The following is a 17859-nucleotide window of genomic DNA, read 5'->3' as shown; positions in this document are numbered from 1 at the left end:
TCTGAATTTGAGCTCCACGTCCATTGAAAGTCCAAATTCCGACCAACCTTTAGTCATTCCCCCTGATTATGATGACCTGAAAACAGTTTTTAGCAAGCACAAGGCCACTGAACTCCCTCCTCATCGTGAATATGACTGTGCTATCGAACTCATAGAGGGTGCTGTTCCACCTAAATCTAGGGTCTACCCCCTAACTCAGGAGGAGGATAGAGCTATGGAAGAGTATATTCAGGAGGCCTTATCTCAGGGGTTCATCCGTCCTTCCACTTCACCTGCAGCAGCGGGGTTCTTTTTTGTGAAGAAGAAGGACGGAGGACTGAGGCCGTGCATAGACTATCGAGGACTTAATCTTATTACCAAGTCTTACCCTTATCCGCTGCCACTCGTGCCCGTAGCCTTGGAACAGCTCAGAGGCGCCACTATTTTTACCAAGCTAGATTTACGCAGTGCCTATAATCTTGTCCGAATCAAAGAGGGAGATGAATGGAAGACTGCATTTATCACCACCAGGGGGCACTACGAGTACTTAGTGATGCCTTTCGGTCTTTCCAACGCACCTTCCGTCTTCCAAGCCTTCATTAATGATGTGCTAAGAGACATGTTAGGCAAATTTGTCATCGCCTACATTGACGATATCTTGATTTACTCCCCAGATCTTTCCACACACATTAGTCATGTCCGTCAGGTTTTGGCCCGGTTGCTAGCAAATCAATTGTTTGTAAAAGGGGAGAAATGTCAATTCCATTTGCAGTCCACATCCTTTCTAGGATACATAATCAGTTCCGAAGGAGTCACCATGGATGACTCTAAAGTAGACGCAGTCCTGAACTGGCCCGTCCCCACTTCTATCAGGGGTTTACAGCGTTTTCTTGGATTCGCCAATTTTTACCGTAGATTTATTCGTGGGTATAGTTCCATTGCAGCACCCCTGACGGCCCTTCTAAAGGGCAATGCCAAAAAGCTAACCTGGAACCCCCAAGCTGAGAAAGCTTTTAACTTGTTGAAGTCTGCCTTCACGTCTGCTCCTGTTTTAAAACACCCTGATCCTACCCAGCCCTTTGTGGTTGAGGTTGATGCCTCTGATGTAGGGGTAGGAGCTGTTCTTTCTCAGCGTGTGGGTTCACCACTTAAGTTACACCCGGTAGCGTTTTACTCCCATAAACTCACCCCAACTGAGCGCAACTATGGAATTGGTGATAGGGAACTTCTAGCTATAAAGCTTGCTTTTGAAGAGTGGCGTCATTGGTTAGAGGGTGCTGAACATCCTTTTCTTGTGCTAACTGATCACAAAAATTTAGAATACCTTCGGTCAGCTAAAAGACTCAACCCCCGCCAGGCACGTTGGTCCCTCTTTTTCAATAGGTTCCGATTCTCTATCACATATAGACCCGGCACTCGTAATACCAAGGCAGATGCTTTATCCAGGGCTTTTAATGAGGAGAATCAGATGAATGCTACCCTAGAAAATGTCTTGCCTCCTGAAATAATCATAGCCCCCATCCGTTGGGCGGTAGATGAGGAGATAGATCAGGCCTTAGCAATTGTTGATGTTCCTGAACAATGTCCCCCAAACAAGAAATATGTACCTGACCAATTCAGAGATCGCATTATTACCTGGGCCCATTCATCCCTTTCGTCAGGACACCCTGGGGAGACTCGCACTCAACAACTCATATCAAACCGGTATTGGTGGGAGAACATGTTAAATGACATTCATAGGTTCATAGCATCATGCTCCACATGTTCACAGTGTAAGGTCCCTAAGTCCCTTCCGGCAGGAAAACTTCTACCATTGCCCATTCCTACACGTCCTTGGTCACATATAGCAATAGATTTTGTTACTGATTTACCCAAATCAGAGGAATACACTACAATTCTTACTGTCATAGATCGTTTTTCTAAAGGAGTCAGATTCATTCCATTCCCAGGTATTCCTAATGCTTTCCAAACAGCTGAGGCATTATTTCAATATGTGTTTCGTCTTTTTGGCATCCCTGAGGATATTGTGTCTGACCGTGGTCCTCAGTTTACCTCCCAAGTTTGGTCAGCTTTTTTTGAAAGACTGGGTGTATCTGTCAGTTTAACATCAGGTTACCACCCACAATCGAATGGTCAGTGCGAGAGAGTTAATCAGGAGTTGAACAAATTTCTGAGACTATATAGTCATGAAAACCAATCTGACTGGGCACGTTACTTACCTTGGGCAGAGATTGCGCAAAACTCTCTTATCAGTTCTTCTACAGGTCTCACTCCCTTTCAGTGTATCTACGGTTATCAGCCTCCCTTGTCACCCTGGTCAGCCCTTCCTTCTGATGTTCCCGCGGTCGACGATTGGATGCACCGTAGTGAACAAGTCTGGGAACAAACTCACCAGCATATCGAGAGGGCACTGCGCCGTCAGAAACGTCAGGCCGATCGTCGCCGTGGGGAAACTCCAGTATATTCCCCGGGGGATCGAGTGTGGCTTTCGACCAGGGACTTCAGGTTCTCAGAGGGAAGTAAAAAACTGTTTCCAAAATACATTGGTCCATTCAAAGTTATTAAACAAGTCAATGAGGTTACTTATCAGCTTGAGTTACCACGGCAATACCGAGTATGTAATTCATTCCATGTTTCCCTTCTGAAACCCGTGATCTCTGGTCCGCTGGATGAGGCTTCGCCTGACGTTCGATCGCCCCCTCCGGTCGAGGTCGAGGGCTCTCCGGTCTACGCTGTGCGCAGGCTGCTGGATTCCCGGAGGAGAGGAGGTGTTCTCCAGTACCTGGTTGACTGGGAGGGCTACGGACCTGAGGAGAGGAGCTGGGTTCCTGCCAGGGATGTCTTGGACCCGGGGTTGGTGGAGGAGTTTCACCAGCGCCATCCGGACCGCCCGGCACCGCGTCCCAGAGGTCGCCCCAGAGGTCGCCCAGTCAGTTCCTGCTTAGGCCGTCGGACAGGATGTTCCGTGAGTGGAGCCTCGACCCAGCGCCGCGCCAGCTCCGGAGGTGTGGTCCGAGACTCGTCCAGGAGCGTGGAAGGTCGTCGTCGAGGTCGGCCTCGTTCCTCGGCCCCCTCGGACTCCTTGCGGGGGGGTACTGTCACGCTTCCTGGTTCTCATTCGGACTCCCAGACCACCAAGAACTCCACTTCCCAGAATCCTTCAGTCAGTCACGAGACTCTGCCAACCAATCACCAACCACCTAACAGATCACAGTCACCGGAATACTAATCATCATCACCTGTTGCACTCTGTATTTATACCGGTTTGTTTGAAACGTATCTTTGCGAAGTATTGCCCTTACCTAGTCTGTGCATACCGAGCCGTTTGTTTTTCTGATTGCTACTCCGTGTTTGACCTCGCTTGTTTTTTCGTTTTCGATTCTCGTCTCTGTCTTGGCTTTGTTGTTTTGGTTTTTGTGCTATTTCTGGTTACGACCCTCGCCTGTTTTTTCGACTTCGCTTTCGCCTATGCCCATGTATTTCGTCTGCTTGTTCTGGTTATTGGCCTGGTCTGGTGTTAACCCTGTTTACTCCCGTCAGAATAAATCTTCCGGATTAACTTTTATCCGCGTGTGTCTGGTTTACAAACCCTGCGTTACAGTGTTCTTCAAAGTCCATTCTTCTAAAAAATATATTAATATATGTATTGATACATTGTTAGGTTTTACTGTGTTTATGTTTATGTGCATTTATTTTTGTCACGCATTCGGCAAGAGGTCAAAGGAAAACGGACTCCATTTCCCAGAATCCCTCGGGAGATCACGTCACAGCACAACGTCCTTCAGAGATGGAGGACAACACGGACTCCATTACCCAGAGTTCTAGGGAAACTCACGTGATCACTGACTCTCAAACACGCTCCTATCAGAGATCTAGTTCCCCTGAATACTGATGTGTCACACCTGTGTAGGATGTCATATGACTCAAGCTGTTTAGTTTATAAGCCCGGGCTTTAGGTAGGCAAATTGCGAAGTATTGTTTCCTTGAGAACTACTGAGCGTTTGTATTCATATGACCGATACTCTGTTTTTGACCTGTGCTTTGTTTGTCTGGATTCTGCCTCTTGTCTTACCCTTTGGATACTTTTGCCTGTCTTTGCTGACCTGTGTTTTTTGACCCCTTTTTCTGTTATTTGGATTACGTTTTTGCTCTGCCCTCTTTGGATTGTTCGCTTGGTATTTTTTGAATACACTTTGGCCTAGAGTGATTGAAACTACTGCTCTCGTTATTTTTTATCCGCGAGCGTCTGTTTTTTTTCTGTCAACACGTTACAGAATACTTCGCCACTCATGCAGACGGCGGATCCGGAAGCCTTACAAAAGGCTCTGAACGAGCAGGGACAACTCCTGGGTCGCCATCAGCAGGTTCTGACCGGAGTGACTCATTCCTTAGAGTCGTTAGCACACCAACAGGCCGAGCAACAAACACAGCTGGCTCAACTGGTTGCTAGTGTGCAGGGATTGACGAGCCAGCTCCAAACCATGAGCTTCACGGAACCTGCAGTCAGCCCTGATCTACCCCCGACAACAGCGGCTTCTACTACCGTGGTTTTTCCGGTTAGTAAACCAGATAAATTTGGAGGAGACCCAGATAAGTGCAGGGGGTTTCTGCTCCAGTGTTCTGTTTTTTTTGAGAACTCACCGGCAAGCTCTAACCAAGCCAAAATCTCTTTCATTATATCTCGTTTAGCAGATAAGGCTTTAGAATGGGCCACAGCCAGTTGGACCCATATTCAGCGTTTGTCCTATAACCAGTTTCTTAGAGAATTCAAAACTGTGTTTGATCACCCCTACGAGGGTAAAGTCAGCGGGGAGTTATTGTCTAGATTACGTCAGGGGAATCGTTCAGTGGTGGACTACTCGCTTGAATTTCGTACTCTAGCAGCGAGCAGTGGCTGGAATGAGGCGGCTCTCCTTGTGATGTTTCGTCAAGGACTAAATGCAGAGATCGTTAATGAGCTAGCCACCAAAGACGATGACTTGACTCTAGATCAACTGATAAATCTAGCTATCAAGTTTGATCATCTGCTGACTCACAGAAGTAAAACTAAGATGGTGAAAGGCTTTAGAAGAACACTTCCTCGAGCCAGCCCTGAGCCTGTGGAACCCACCGAACCCATGCAATGCGATTCCTCCCGGCTCTCACAGGAGGAGAGGCTACGTCGGTTAGCCAATCAGCTGTGTTTATATTGTGGCAAAGCGGGACATCAAGTTCGTGAGTGCCGCGCCAGACCACAAAAAAGCAAGGCGCCGACCCCTGGACAGCACGTGGAGTTCACTCCGCGTGCTAATGTGGTGAGTGTGCCCACAAAGGGGTTGGTTACGAAATCTTTCATGTTACCAGTAATCATATACTGTCATCCCCTTTCTCGTGTCATTTCAGCCTTAATCGATTCTGGGGCAGAAGGTAACTTCATTCACGCCAGGCTCGTGGAGGAACTTCAGGCTCCAGTGGAAAATCTCACGAGTATGCTGAGGGTGGCGGCACTAGATGGAGGACCAGTTGGGACGGGGACCATATCCAAGGTCACAGTCTCCCTGGAGTTACAGACTAGTTTCCTTCATAAAGAGACTTTGTCATTTTTAGTCCTAGAACAATCCGAATTTGAGTTAATCTTAGGACTACCTTGGTTAGAGAAACACAACCCCAACATTTCATGGGTTGACCACAGTATCACCAAATGGTCAGAGTACTGTCACCGTTCGTGCCTTTCCAAACCTGCCATATCAGTGTTGTCCACGTCCATAGAAAGTCCTAATGCAGACTCCACATTTGAAATTCCTCCAGAGTACCTGGACTTAAAGGAAGTCTTCAATAAACAGAATGCCACCAAACTGCCTCCCCATAGACCCTACGATTGCACGATAGAACTTGTAGAAAACCCTGTTTTACCTAAAGCCCGAGTCTATCCCTTGACCCAAGAAGAGCAAAAGGCTCTTGATGTATATATACAGGAGGCCCTTGACCAAGGTTTTATCAGACCTTCGACCTCACCCATCGCGTCTAGCTTTTTCTTTATTAAGAAAAAAGATGGCGGATTACGCCCGTGCATTGATTATAGGGCTCTCAATCAAATTTCTAAAGCCTACCCTTATCCTCTCCCCTTGGTACCAGTAGCGCTAGAACAACTACAAGGAGCAAAGTTTTTTACCAAATTAGATCTCCGTAGTGCATATAATCTAATCCGAATTAAAGAAGGGGATGAGTGGAAAACAGCCTTTTTGACCACTAGAGGGCACTACGAGTACCTTGTAATGCCTTTCGGGCTCTCTATCGCCCCCTCAGTCTTCCAAGCATTCATTAATGATGTCCTTAGAGACATGTTAGGTCAGTATGTAGTCGCATATCTGGATGACATTCTAGTCTATTCCCCTACCCGAGAATCTCATGTACAGCATGTCCGTGCAGTACTGCAACGGCTCCTAGAGAACGATTTATTTCTGAAAGGAGAAAAGTGCGAATTTCATCTACAGACAGTTTCGTTCCTAGGTTACGTCATCAGTCAGCAAGGGGTTATCATGGACGATCATAAGGTGGAAGCGGTAGTTTCATGGCCCACACCCACATCAGTCAAGGAAGTTCAGAGATTCTTGGGTTTCGCCAATTTTTACCGTAGATTTATCAGAAACTTTAGTAGCATCGCTGCCCCTATCACTTCCCTCCTAAAGGGAGCCCCCAAGAAGCTCAGATGGACAGAACAGGCAGAAAAGGCCTTTGCAGATCTCAAGGAGGCATTCACCACAGCACCTATACTAAAACACCCTGATCCCACACAGCCTTTTATTGTGGAGGTAGATGCGTCGGAAACGGGAGTGGGGGCAGTGTTATCCCAGCGTACAGGTTCCCCTCTAAAATTACACCCCATCGCCTTTTATTCCCATAAGTTGTCTCCCTCTGAAAGAAATTATGGTATAGGGGACCGAGAACTCCTCGGTGTAAAATTAGCCTTGGAGGAATGGCGACATTGGCTGGAGGGAGCCAATCACCCCTTTACAGTCCTCACTGATCATAAGAACTTAGAGTATCTCCGTACAGCTAAAAGGCTTAATGCTCGTCAAGCCCGATGGTCCCTATTCTTCTCAAGATTTCGATTTAGTATATCCTACCGCCCCGGTTCTCGCAACACTAAGGCAGATGCGTTATCCAGACTTCCAACTAAGGAAGATCCGACCCCTGAAAATGAGAACCCTGAACGTGTCCTTCCCCCTGAAGTAGTCATCTCCTCGATCAGATGGGAGATTGATGACGAGATAGAAAGAGCTCTGACAAATATCAATGTACCCAGCCAATGCCCCTCAGGGAAGCTCTACGTACCCGAGTCCTTTCGCGACCCACTTATCACATGGGCCCATTCCTCTCTCACTTCAGGCCACCCCGGAGAAACCAGAACGCACAAGCTTCTTGCACAACGCTATTGGTGGGAAACCATGCTCAAGGATATACATGCCTTTGTCTCCTCATGTTCGACTTGTTCTCAGTGCAAAACTCCAAAGGCGCTACCGGCTGGGAAACTAATGCCCTTGCCCGTACCCAACCGCCCCTGGTCCCACATAGCCGTAGATTTTGTGACTGATTTACCGGAATCACAAGGTTTCACCACCATCCTGACGGTGGTGGACCGGTTCTCTAGGGGTGTTAAATTTATTCCGTTTTCCTCAATCCCTAGTGCATTTCAGACTGCCGAGGCCCTGTTCCAGCATGTCTTCCGAGTGTTTGGTATCCCTGAGGATATAGTATCAGACAGGGGACCCCAGTTCACATCAAAGGTATGGACGGCTTTCTTTGAACATATTGGAGTTTCTATTAGTCTGTCATCAGGTTATCACCCACAGTCAAATGGACAGTGTGAAAGGGTGAACCAGGAACTGGGGAAATTTTTGAGACTTTATTGTCATGAAAACCCATCTGACTGGGCTAAGTTTTTAGTGTGGGCCGAGATAGCACAGAACTCTTTAACAAGTTCTGCCACGGGCTTGACTCCGTTCCAGTGTATCTTAGGTTATCAACCACCACTAGCTCCCTGGACCGGATCTCAGACTGAGGTACCAGCTGTGGACTCCTGGATGACACGGAGTGAACGTGTCTGGGAGGAGACACACCAGCGCATAGAATCAGTTCTGCTGCGTCATAAGGAACAAGCAGATCGAAACCGAGGGCCGACCCCCATATACCAACCTGGGGATAGAGTATGGTTGGCCACAAGAGACTTTCGTTGCCCTGAGGGACGTTGTAAAAAACTTCAGCCTAAGTATATAGGACCTTTCAAAGTTCTGAAACGTATTAATGATGTAACCTACAGATTAGACCTACCCCCACATTTTAGAATCTCACGCTCATTCCATGTTTCGTTGCTTAAACCTGTTGTTGCAGGGCCTTTGGATGAGGCTTCACCGGACGTATCGCCACTCCCACCGGAAGAGATTGACGGGGCTCCAGTCTACGCTGTCCGTAGGCTGCTGGACTCCCGACGACGGGGCGGGGTCCTCCACTATCTGGTGGATTGGGAGGGGTACGGCCCAGAGGAGCAATGTTGGGTGCCGGCAAAGGACGTATTAGACCCCGGTCTCATTGCGGATTTCCACAACCAGCACCCGGGGAAGCCCGCTCCTCGTCCCAGGGGCCGCACACCCAAGAAGCTCTCGAGCTCTCTTCCTGCCCGTCTGCGGGATCCTCGTGGAAGGAACCCATCTCTCCAGCGCCTCGGCAGCTCTGGATCCACCCCTGCTCGGAGGTCCGGTGGGGGGCGTAGCGGCCGTCCGGGTCGTCCTCGTTCCAAGGCCCACCCGGACTCTTTGGGGGGGGGTACTGTCACGCATTCGGCAAGAGGTCAAAGGAAAACGGACTCCATTTCCCAGAATCCCTCGGGAGATCACGTCACAGCACAACGTCCTTCAGAGATGGAGGACAACACGGACTCCATTACCCAGAGTTCTAGGGAAACTCACGTGATCACTGACTCTCAAACACGCTCCTATCAGAGATCTAGTTCCCCTGAATACTGATGTGTCACACCTGTGTAGGATGTCATATGACTCAAGCTGTTTAGTTTATAAGCCCGGGCTTTAGGTAGGCAAATTGCGAAGTATTGTTTCCTTGAGAACTACTGAGCGTTTGTATTCATATGACCGATACTCTGTTTTTGACCTGTGCTTTGTTTGTCTGGATTCTGCCTCTTGTCTTACCCTTTGGATACTTTTGCCTGTCTTTGCTGACCTGTGTTTTTTGACCCCTTTTTCTGTTATTTGGATTACGTTTTTGCTCTGCCCTCTTTGGATTGTTCGCTTGGTATTTTTTGAATACACTTTGGCCTAGAGTGATTGAAACTACTGCTCTCGTTATTTTTTATCCGCGAGCGTCTGTTTTTTTTCTGTCAACACGTTACAATTTTGATGTTATATAATGTTTTACTGGCAAAACACACTGTCTGGCAAGAAAAGAATTTTTCACAGAAACAATGTTCTGATCAAAAAATTTTTTTTAATATACTCATACTTCTGTGGTCCTAAAATGCCCTCTGGCCAACAGCACTACTTTACAAGAACATGCTTTTTACAGTTAGTTTTACACAAAGCTTCACGATGTGTAATATCTGTAATGATGTTTTTACAGAAAGCATTTACAGAGAAAGTAGACAGGTTTATTGAAATATTATGGGGAAGGATCCCAAAACAATTTTACAATGAACTGAGCAGAGTTCTGGATCTGTGCACGCCAAGCCTACACACCAGCCTGTAAATAGCTGTGTTATTTCAGACTAATCAAACGTGTTTGATATGGTATTAGTGGTGAGTATATTAGTGATTCTAACAATACTGAGATTTTTAGCTCAGTTGGGCAGTTAAAAATGTTTAAGGCAGTCTGATTAAATTAATTAAATGCTTTTCTGGTCTGCACACTCATTGAACTCAAGAGAAACATTTGGCAGGATGGTCCTGCAGCTGGAAGCTACCTGTTGATTTTTTTTTGTTGTCATAAACAGTTCAAGTCAAGTCAAGTCAAGTCAGCTTTATTGTCAATACTACAATATGTACAGGACATACAGAGTATTGAAATTGCGTTACTCTCAGACCCCATGGTGTAGCAATAACATTAAATAGAAAGTAAACAGGAAAAGTGTGAATTAAAATAGACACTAAATAAACACTAAACACTAATCGTAAAAATAAGCACAAATTATATATATATATACATATATATATATATATATATATATATAATAAAATAAAATTTGAATAATAAATATATATGTACATATATAAATATAGATCTTGAAAATTAACACGAAGTGACATGAGGCACAACAGATTAAGATCTGTGGGTGTAAATAGTGCAAATATAAACAGTAGTGCTATTGGAATGAGCTTATGGAGCAGTTAAAGTGATGAGTGCGTAACAGTCCCTGAGAATGTCAGAGTTCAGTATTGGGGGAGTGGGGATCAGGAACCCGTGTATGGGTCCAAAACTCTGTGTGTGGGGGGGGCAGAAGGGGAGAGGGGTGGCAAAGTAGGGAGAGAGTTCAGCGTCCTGACAGCCTGGTGGATGAAGCTGTCCCCCAGTCTGCTGGTCCTGGCGCGGAGACTCCGCAGTCTCCTCCCTGATGGCAGCAGGCTGAAGAAGGTGTGTAGTGGGTGAGTGGGATCACCTGCCATGCTGAGGGCTTTTCGGGTGAGACGTGAGCTGTATATCTCTTGGAGGGAGGGGAGGGAGGTGCCAACGATCTTCTCAGCTGCTGTCACGATGCGCTGGAGTGTCTTGCGGCAGGACACGGTGCAGGCGCCATACCACAAGGTGATGCAGCTGGCCAGGATACTCTCGATGGTACCTCTGTAGAAGGTGCACAAGATGGGGGCTGGGGCTCTGGCTCTTCTCAGTTTGCGGAGGAAGTAGAGTCGCTGATGAGCCCTTCTGGCCAGTGATGCTGTGTTGTTGGCCCAGGAGAGGTCCTCTGTGATGTGCACACCCAAGAACTTAGTGCTGTTCACCCTCTCCACAGCAGCACCGTTGATTGTCAGAGGAGCATGCTGGGTGCACATTCTCCTGAAGTCCACAACGATCTCCTTCGTCTTCTCAATGTTCAGATGGAGATTGTTGTGTCTACACCACAAGTCCAGGCGGCTCACCTCGCTCCTGTAGTTTGTCTCATCGTTGTTGCTGATGAGACCCACCACAGTCGTGTCGTCCGCGAACTTGATGAAGAGGTTGGAGCTGTGTGATGGTGTGCAGTCGTGGGACATCAGAGTGAATAGGAGGGGGCTCAGTACACATCCTTGGGGGGCCCCCGTGTTCAGTGTGATGGTGCGGGATGTGTTGTTGCCGGCCCGTACTGCCTGTGGTCTCCCAGTCAGGAAGTCTAACAGCCAGTTGCACAGTGAAGTGTTCAGCCCCAGCCTGTCCAGTTTGAGAATGAGCTGCTGGGGGATGATGGTGTTAAATGCGGAGCTGAGATCTATGAATAGCATTCTGACATAAGAGTCTTTTTTGTCCAAATGTGTGAGGGCCGAATGGAGGGCAGTGGAGATGGCATCATCAACAGAACGATTAGGCCGATATGCAAACTGGAAGGGGTCCAGGGAGGGGGGAAGGACAGACTTGATGTGTTGCATGACCAGCCGTTCGAAGCACTTCATGAGGATGGGAGTGAGTGCAACTGGACGGTAGTCACTGAAACAGGAGGGTGACGCTTTCTTCGGAACAGGGATGATGGTGGTGGCTTTCAGGCATGTCGGAACAACAGCCTGACTCAGCGAGATGTTAAAGATATCTGTAAAGACATCTGTGAGCTCCCCAGCACAGTCCCTCAGCACACGACCGGGTATGTTGTCAGGACCAGGAGCTTTCCGAACGTTGATCCTGCTGAATGATCTCCTCACACTGACTGGGCACAGCGTCAGCACCTGGTCTCCAGGAGGGGGTGAGACCTTCTGTGCAGGCATGTTGTTGTCTGTCTCAAACCGGGCGAAGTTGTTAAGCTCATTCAGCAGAGAGGTGGAGCTGACACAGGTCTGCGGTGGGGGCTTGTAGTCTGTGATGGTCTGTATCCCCCGCCACAGGCTCCGTGTATCTCTGCTGTCGCTGAAGCGATGGGCTATCCTCCTGGAGTACTGCCTCTTTGCCTTCCTGATGCCGCGGGACAGGTTGGTCCTAGCTGCCCTCAGGCCCACCTTGTCTCCTGCTGAGAAGGCAGTTGTTTAAAACAAGAATCTGAAGTGGAGCCCAAAAATGAGAGGATTTTGCCTACACAAGCATTCATTAAAAAAATCCATCATAGCAAGTAATCATTCTGCAAAATATATTTTTTTTTATTTACATTTACAAAAAAAGTAAAAACATAAATGACCATACTATATTCAGCTTTCTTTTCATATTATTTTACATTTAGTACTGGATACAATATATTTAAAGTAACTACATGTAACTGATTTCCTTCAGTGTGGCTGAGTATGTTTTACTTTTATTCCAGTTGTTTTCTGTGAGGCAGTACTTTATGCTGCACTGCTTTGACGTCTCTTGTGACCTAATGAGGCTGAAATTTGGTCCAACTGCAATTTCTGTTTCTCTGTAGAGAAAAGGAATCAGTAGATGTATTAAAGTTCAGTTTGCACTTCAGAAGAGAGTGAGTGTTTGTACCTGTGTGTAGTGTAACAGGGTGGTCTTCAGGACTGACATGGGGGTTCATTGTGTGTTGATCTGAAGTCATGGTTCTACTGTAGCTCTCTAAGCCTAGCCTGTTTGATCATCCTAATGAAGATGGACTTGTACCTTCTCACTGAAGACTGATAAGCAAACCTCAGAAAAGGTAATTGTGGTTTTTGTCAGATTTCACTGTAGTGTCATATTTTCTGTTCTGTGTTTGTAATTATGACCTTCAGTATCAAGCAGGTGTTTTAAACTGAAAGAGGGCTGAAAGTGAGCAGGTCATGTGATTATTTCCTGTAACGTTTGTATTGCTCTTTGAAAGTGGTTCACATCTGAATGAAAACAATATGTTTATATTTGATGTTTGTGTTTCTAAAAAGGCTGATGTTTAGTCTGAACATTGCTTCTTCTGGGCCAAACGTGGCTGAGATTTGTTCTGTCAAAGTCCATCATCATTAAGGATGTGTTTGTTTTGAGTGCTCAGAGAAATCAAGATGTGAGTAGATAAAGATTAAACATGCATGATCATGAGTAGTCAGTCGATCCTCGGATCATTGATACAGATCATTACTGCCCAGTAAGAATGAAATTTGAAGGGCATCTATGTTGGTGAAAATGATTGGCATTGTTTTGTCCTTTATCTTTTCTTTTCATCTCTTCCTTGTGGAGTCAGAGGGAGGAGCTAAGATACAAAGGAATGAGGGCACAAAATATTTACCTCTATAAACACTAATAATTTTCAATCAGCAACATGTCACCTCAACAAATCAGCTCACACAGTTCGTTTTTTATTTATATTTTCTTACTACTGTTCATTGATTAAAGTGATTACATTTGGGATCAGGTTCTAGAAAGTTACCCAGCATGTTAATGTTGTCTGATTTATGAAAAACAATTGCAGATGTCACGGTTACAGTGAACAATGGCAGAGAGATCTTCCACTCTGGGTGTCTCCCTAAATTTTTATATAATGGTTATTATGTTGCATGGGTTATACATGAATGTTTATGTAAAAAGCAGTTAATAAATTCAAATGAAAAATCATGAATGTGATGAGTAAAGCATCTTATCTAGTGCAAGAAAATACTAGATTAGTGGAAAATTATATTAAAAAACAATCCTATCCATGTGTCACACTAGAATTTATTTTAAATGTTGTTCTTATGGTTGTTTTTTATAAAAGGTATATAAATATATATAAATACAATTTTATTTGTCTACAACTCCTGTTTCTGTATGCTGGGAATGTTTTACAGCTGAATTGTTCACAAAGAGCACTTCTGAGCTGTGGAAGAAGAGTAATAACTCTAAAATGGAGGTTCATAATTCCAGCAGTGAAGGAGGAACCTTAAAACCAAAGTGAGTAGTTTCTATAAAGGCATTACTTCTCATCCTGAAGCTTATTAGTCGGTGACTACTTAGACTGCATTGCAAACTGGCCACCTTATAAGTCATCCGTAAGTCATCTAAATCTACAAAGTGCGTATTACACAGTTGTGTAGTGCAAACCAAAAGTGTGTAGTAGTTTAGGATGGAAAAAAGGTTCAATGACATTACCACACATATTCTGTTCCTCCCCTTCGTCTAGCCCTTTCTCTTTCCTCTATGTTCCTTCACTGACCTTTGCTTAGTGCAGATAGAAGTACAATAATACTGTGGTGTTGGCACCAGCGCCAGCCAGTAGCAGGTCGCTACAATACTTCTATGCATTTAATCAGTGATATCCTAGAAAGAAAGTGTGACCAAAATGTGAACATGAGAAGACATAACTAAAAGTCATTTTTAAATGGCACATATCATCCTGAACTCAGCAGCGAAACAAGGAAAGCCCAGCCGTACGTCCATCAAGAATGACCGGTCCATGGAGAATTGTCCCAAATTCAGCAGCAACATCGCACATATCATCTTGAATTCATCTGTGAAGGAGGAGAGCCCAGCTGTGCATCCAAAAATATTGACACGTCCATGGAGTATAATTCTGAATTCAGTCATGGAGTAGTGTGGACAGAGAGCCCAGCTGTTCATCCATAAAAAGTGTCAGGTCAATGGAGGATCGTCCTTTATTCAGCCATGGACCTGTGCCTTCTGACTTAGAGTAAGTTATCACCTTTCAGTATAACACTGATAAGTGATGAAACAACAGTTTTGAATGTTTAAATGACAGAGCAGATCTTCCTTCACTGCCCTCTGTTCTGTGTAGAAGTGAAATAATTCTAAATGTATTTCATCAGTGGTGTCCTAAAGAAAGAGGGAAAGTGTGACCAAAGTGTGAGAATGAGAAGGCAAAGCTATAGACGACCGTCCTTTATTCAGCCATGGACCTGTGCCTTCTGACTTCGAGTAAGTTATTACCCTTTGTGTAACACTGATGGCTAAATGATAGTTCTGAATGTTTAAAAAACAGAGCACAGCACACATTTTGGTTGCCTCATGGCTATGGTAACAGTGGACAAACAGTCCAATATGCCCCATCACTGACTGTGTTGCAGAGTCATGAATGGTCTGTAGAAATAAGAAATGATATGCAGACAAATATTCATGTAGGCTAAAAAGAGTGGGCCTCGTTCATTAAACAAACAGAACAAATCTGCATGAAACTCAGGCGCTAAAGACATTTTATTATTTTTCTGCATTCATAGAAGTTTTTCATGGGCCAGAAATGTTTTCCATTTGGTCACATCATTATTCATTGAAATAATCCCAAAACATTCATTGCAACCCCAACACAAAACTCAAGCTCCACTGTTGTCTTCCATTAAACAATCCTGGTCACAGAATAGGCTAATTTTTCACATTTAAGGACAGCATTAGGTGGTCTGCTATGTTAAAATGTAGTGATGAATATGATATATAAATAATAATGAATTGGCTAACATGCTCAGAATTTCCTATACACAGCTGCTGCATTCTGAACTAGTTGGAGCTGATATAAATAGACAGCTGGGCAATTGGCCAGTAACATTGTAACGCGACAGAATGACGCAGACGCTTGCAGATAAAAAGGGAATGAGAAGCTTTACTGGTGAAAACAGAATCCACAATCGTAGTCAGGTCACAGGCAATGGTCAGATCCAGAAAAGACAAAACATACAAAAATACAAACATTACCAGGCAAAAGTATCCAAAAGGGGTCAGGCAAAAGGCAGGTCAAAACACACAGCAAAAAGGTCAGAATATGAACAGACAATCAGAAAATAAATGCTCAGTAGCTCTGTGAGAAGAAGCAATACCTCGCAATGAGACTAACTGCAAGCCCGGGCTATAAGCTAAACTAATCAGAGAGAGACAGGTGAAAACAATCAGTACTCTGGGGAACTGGAGCGCTGATTGGAGCGTGAAAGTGAGGCTGGCGTCACGTGATCTCCCAGGGGATTCTGGGAGATGGAGTCCAAGGAAAGTTCAGAGCCTACAGGAGTCGTGACAAACATCTTAGAGTAGTGAAAGTTGTTATTCTGAAAACATGAATTAATTTGTCAGCATTTTGTTGGAATAGCATGTGTCTTATTCGGATATGTTTCTCAAACAATAAAATGCAGTCTTAGGGATATTATTGATATGGAACTCAAACAATAAACTAGCATCCAGTGTTGAACCAAGATTTTTAACTGCAGCTTATGGAAATCTGCGTATTTTATCCTTGAACTTAGTGGTTTTTCAAGCATACTTTGAATACTTCTGTTTTGATCAGTGCAACATTCTTGGTCATCCAGACTTTTATGTCTGTAACAAAATCTTTTGTTACATGCAACTATGTCAAGGAATCACTTACTTAAAAAAATTATGGAAAATGAGTGTTGGAAACAGGATGAAATTGTGAGCGATCAGTGGGATCAAGTGCAGTTTCTTAAGTGATGGCCTCACAACAGATAACTTTAGGCACATGGCTGAGGTTGGGTGATAAATTAATTACTTCAATGATCATTTGTTACTTCAGAAACAGTTCTATCAGGATTTTAAAAAAATAAAAATTATTGTTATGTAAAATTTATGATGGAGGATCTGATTCAGTCCATTTTGTGATCCTGAGACCTAAACCTAAAGAAGGCACTACTAAATTATGAAAAAATTCAGGTCAAATATTGTGCAATAAAATGATATGAAAACAAATCATGTATTGCAGGTAGTTTTGCCCATTTTGAATTGTGTTCATTATGTTGGTGTTACTCTGTTTTGTCTCCATCAGGCACCCCACCACAGAAACAGAACTGCAGACACACAAAGAAGCACAATTAACTGGGAATCTGCAGCAAGATGTTTACCAACCAGTAGACAATGTCCTGCAGAGAGTCTTAGAGAGACACAAAACCTGCATGAAGACCAAATATGAGAGCTTATTTGAGGGAATCAAAACAAAAGAAAATAACATTTTCCTCAACAGGATTTACACACAGCTCTACATCATAGAGGGAGAGAGTGAAGGAGTGAATGAAGAACATGAGGTTTCACAGATACATCCTTACAAAACTTCCAGGAAACACTTACAAGACACTCAAATCAACTGCTCAGATATATTTAAACCTCTACAAGATCCCAAAAGAGAAATGCAAGCAGAGAACATTAGAGCTGTGTTGTTTAATTCAGAAGCAGAAATCAGACACCAAGAAAGAAGAAAAGAAATGAAAGATGACAGCAGACCAAAAGTTCAGGAATTCAGAGCTGTTCTGACTAAAGGCATTGCTGGCATTTGAAAAACTGTATCTGTGCAGAAGTTCATTCTGGACTGGGCTCAAGGAAAAGCCAATCAGGATGTAGATTTCATGTTTGTGCTTCCATTCCAGGAGCTAAACTTGATTAAAGATGATCAATACAGTCTTCATGGACTTCTGTGTGACTTCCATCCTGAGCTCAAAGATCTGGACCCAAAGATTATTGGTCAGCTCAAAGCTGTGTTTATATTTGATGGTCTGGATGAAATCAGAATTCCACTGAACTTTGAACAGTGTGAGAAAGTATCTGACATCACCATGGCATCATCAGTGAGTGTGTTGATGACTGACCTCATCAAAGGAGAGCTGCTTCCCTCTGCTTTAATCTGGATAACCTCCAGACCAGCAGCAGCCAATCAGATCCCTCCTAAATACATCAACCGTGTGACAGAAATTCAGGGATTCAGTGACCCACAGAAGGAGGAGTACTTCAGGAAGAGGATCGGTGATGACAACCAAGCCAAGAGAATCATCTCCCACATTAAGAGAGCGAGGAGCCTCCACATTCCAGTCTTCTGCTGGATCTCAGCCACTGTTC

The sequence above is a fragment of the Colossoma macropomum genome, unplaced genomic scaffold (assembly GCF_904425465.1).
Source record: "Colossoma macropomum unplaced genomic scaffold, Colossoma_macropomum, whole genome shotgun sequence".
Taxonomy (NCBI): Eukaryota; Metazoa; Chordata; class Actinopteri; order Characiformes; family Serrasalmidae; genus Colossoma; species Colossoma macropomum.
Note: the sequence above shows the minus strand (reverse complement) of the source record.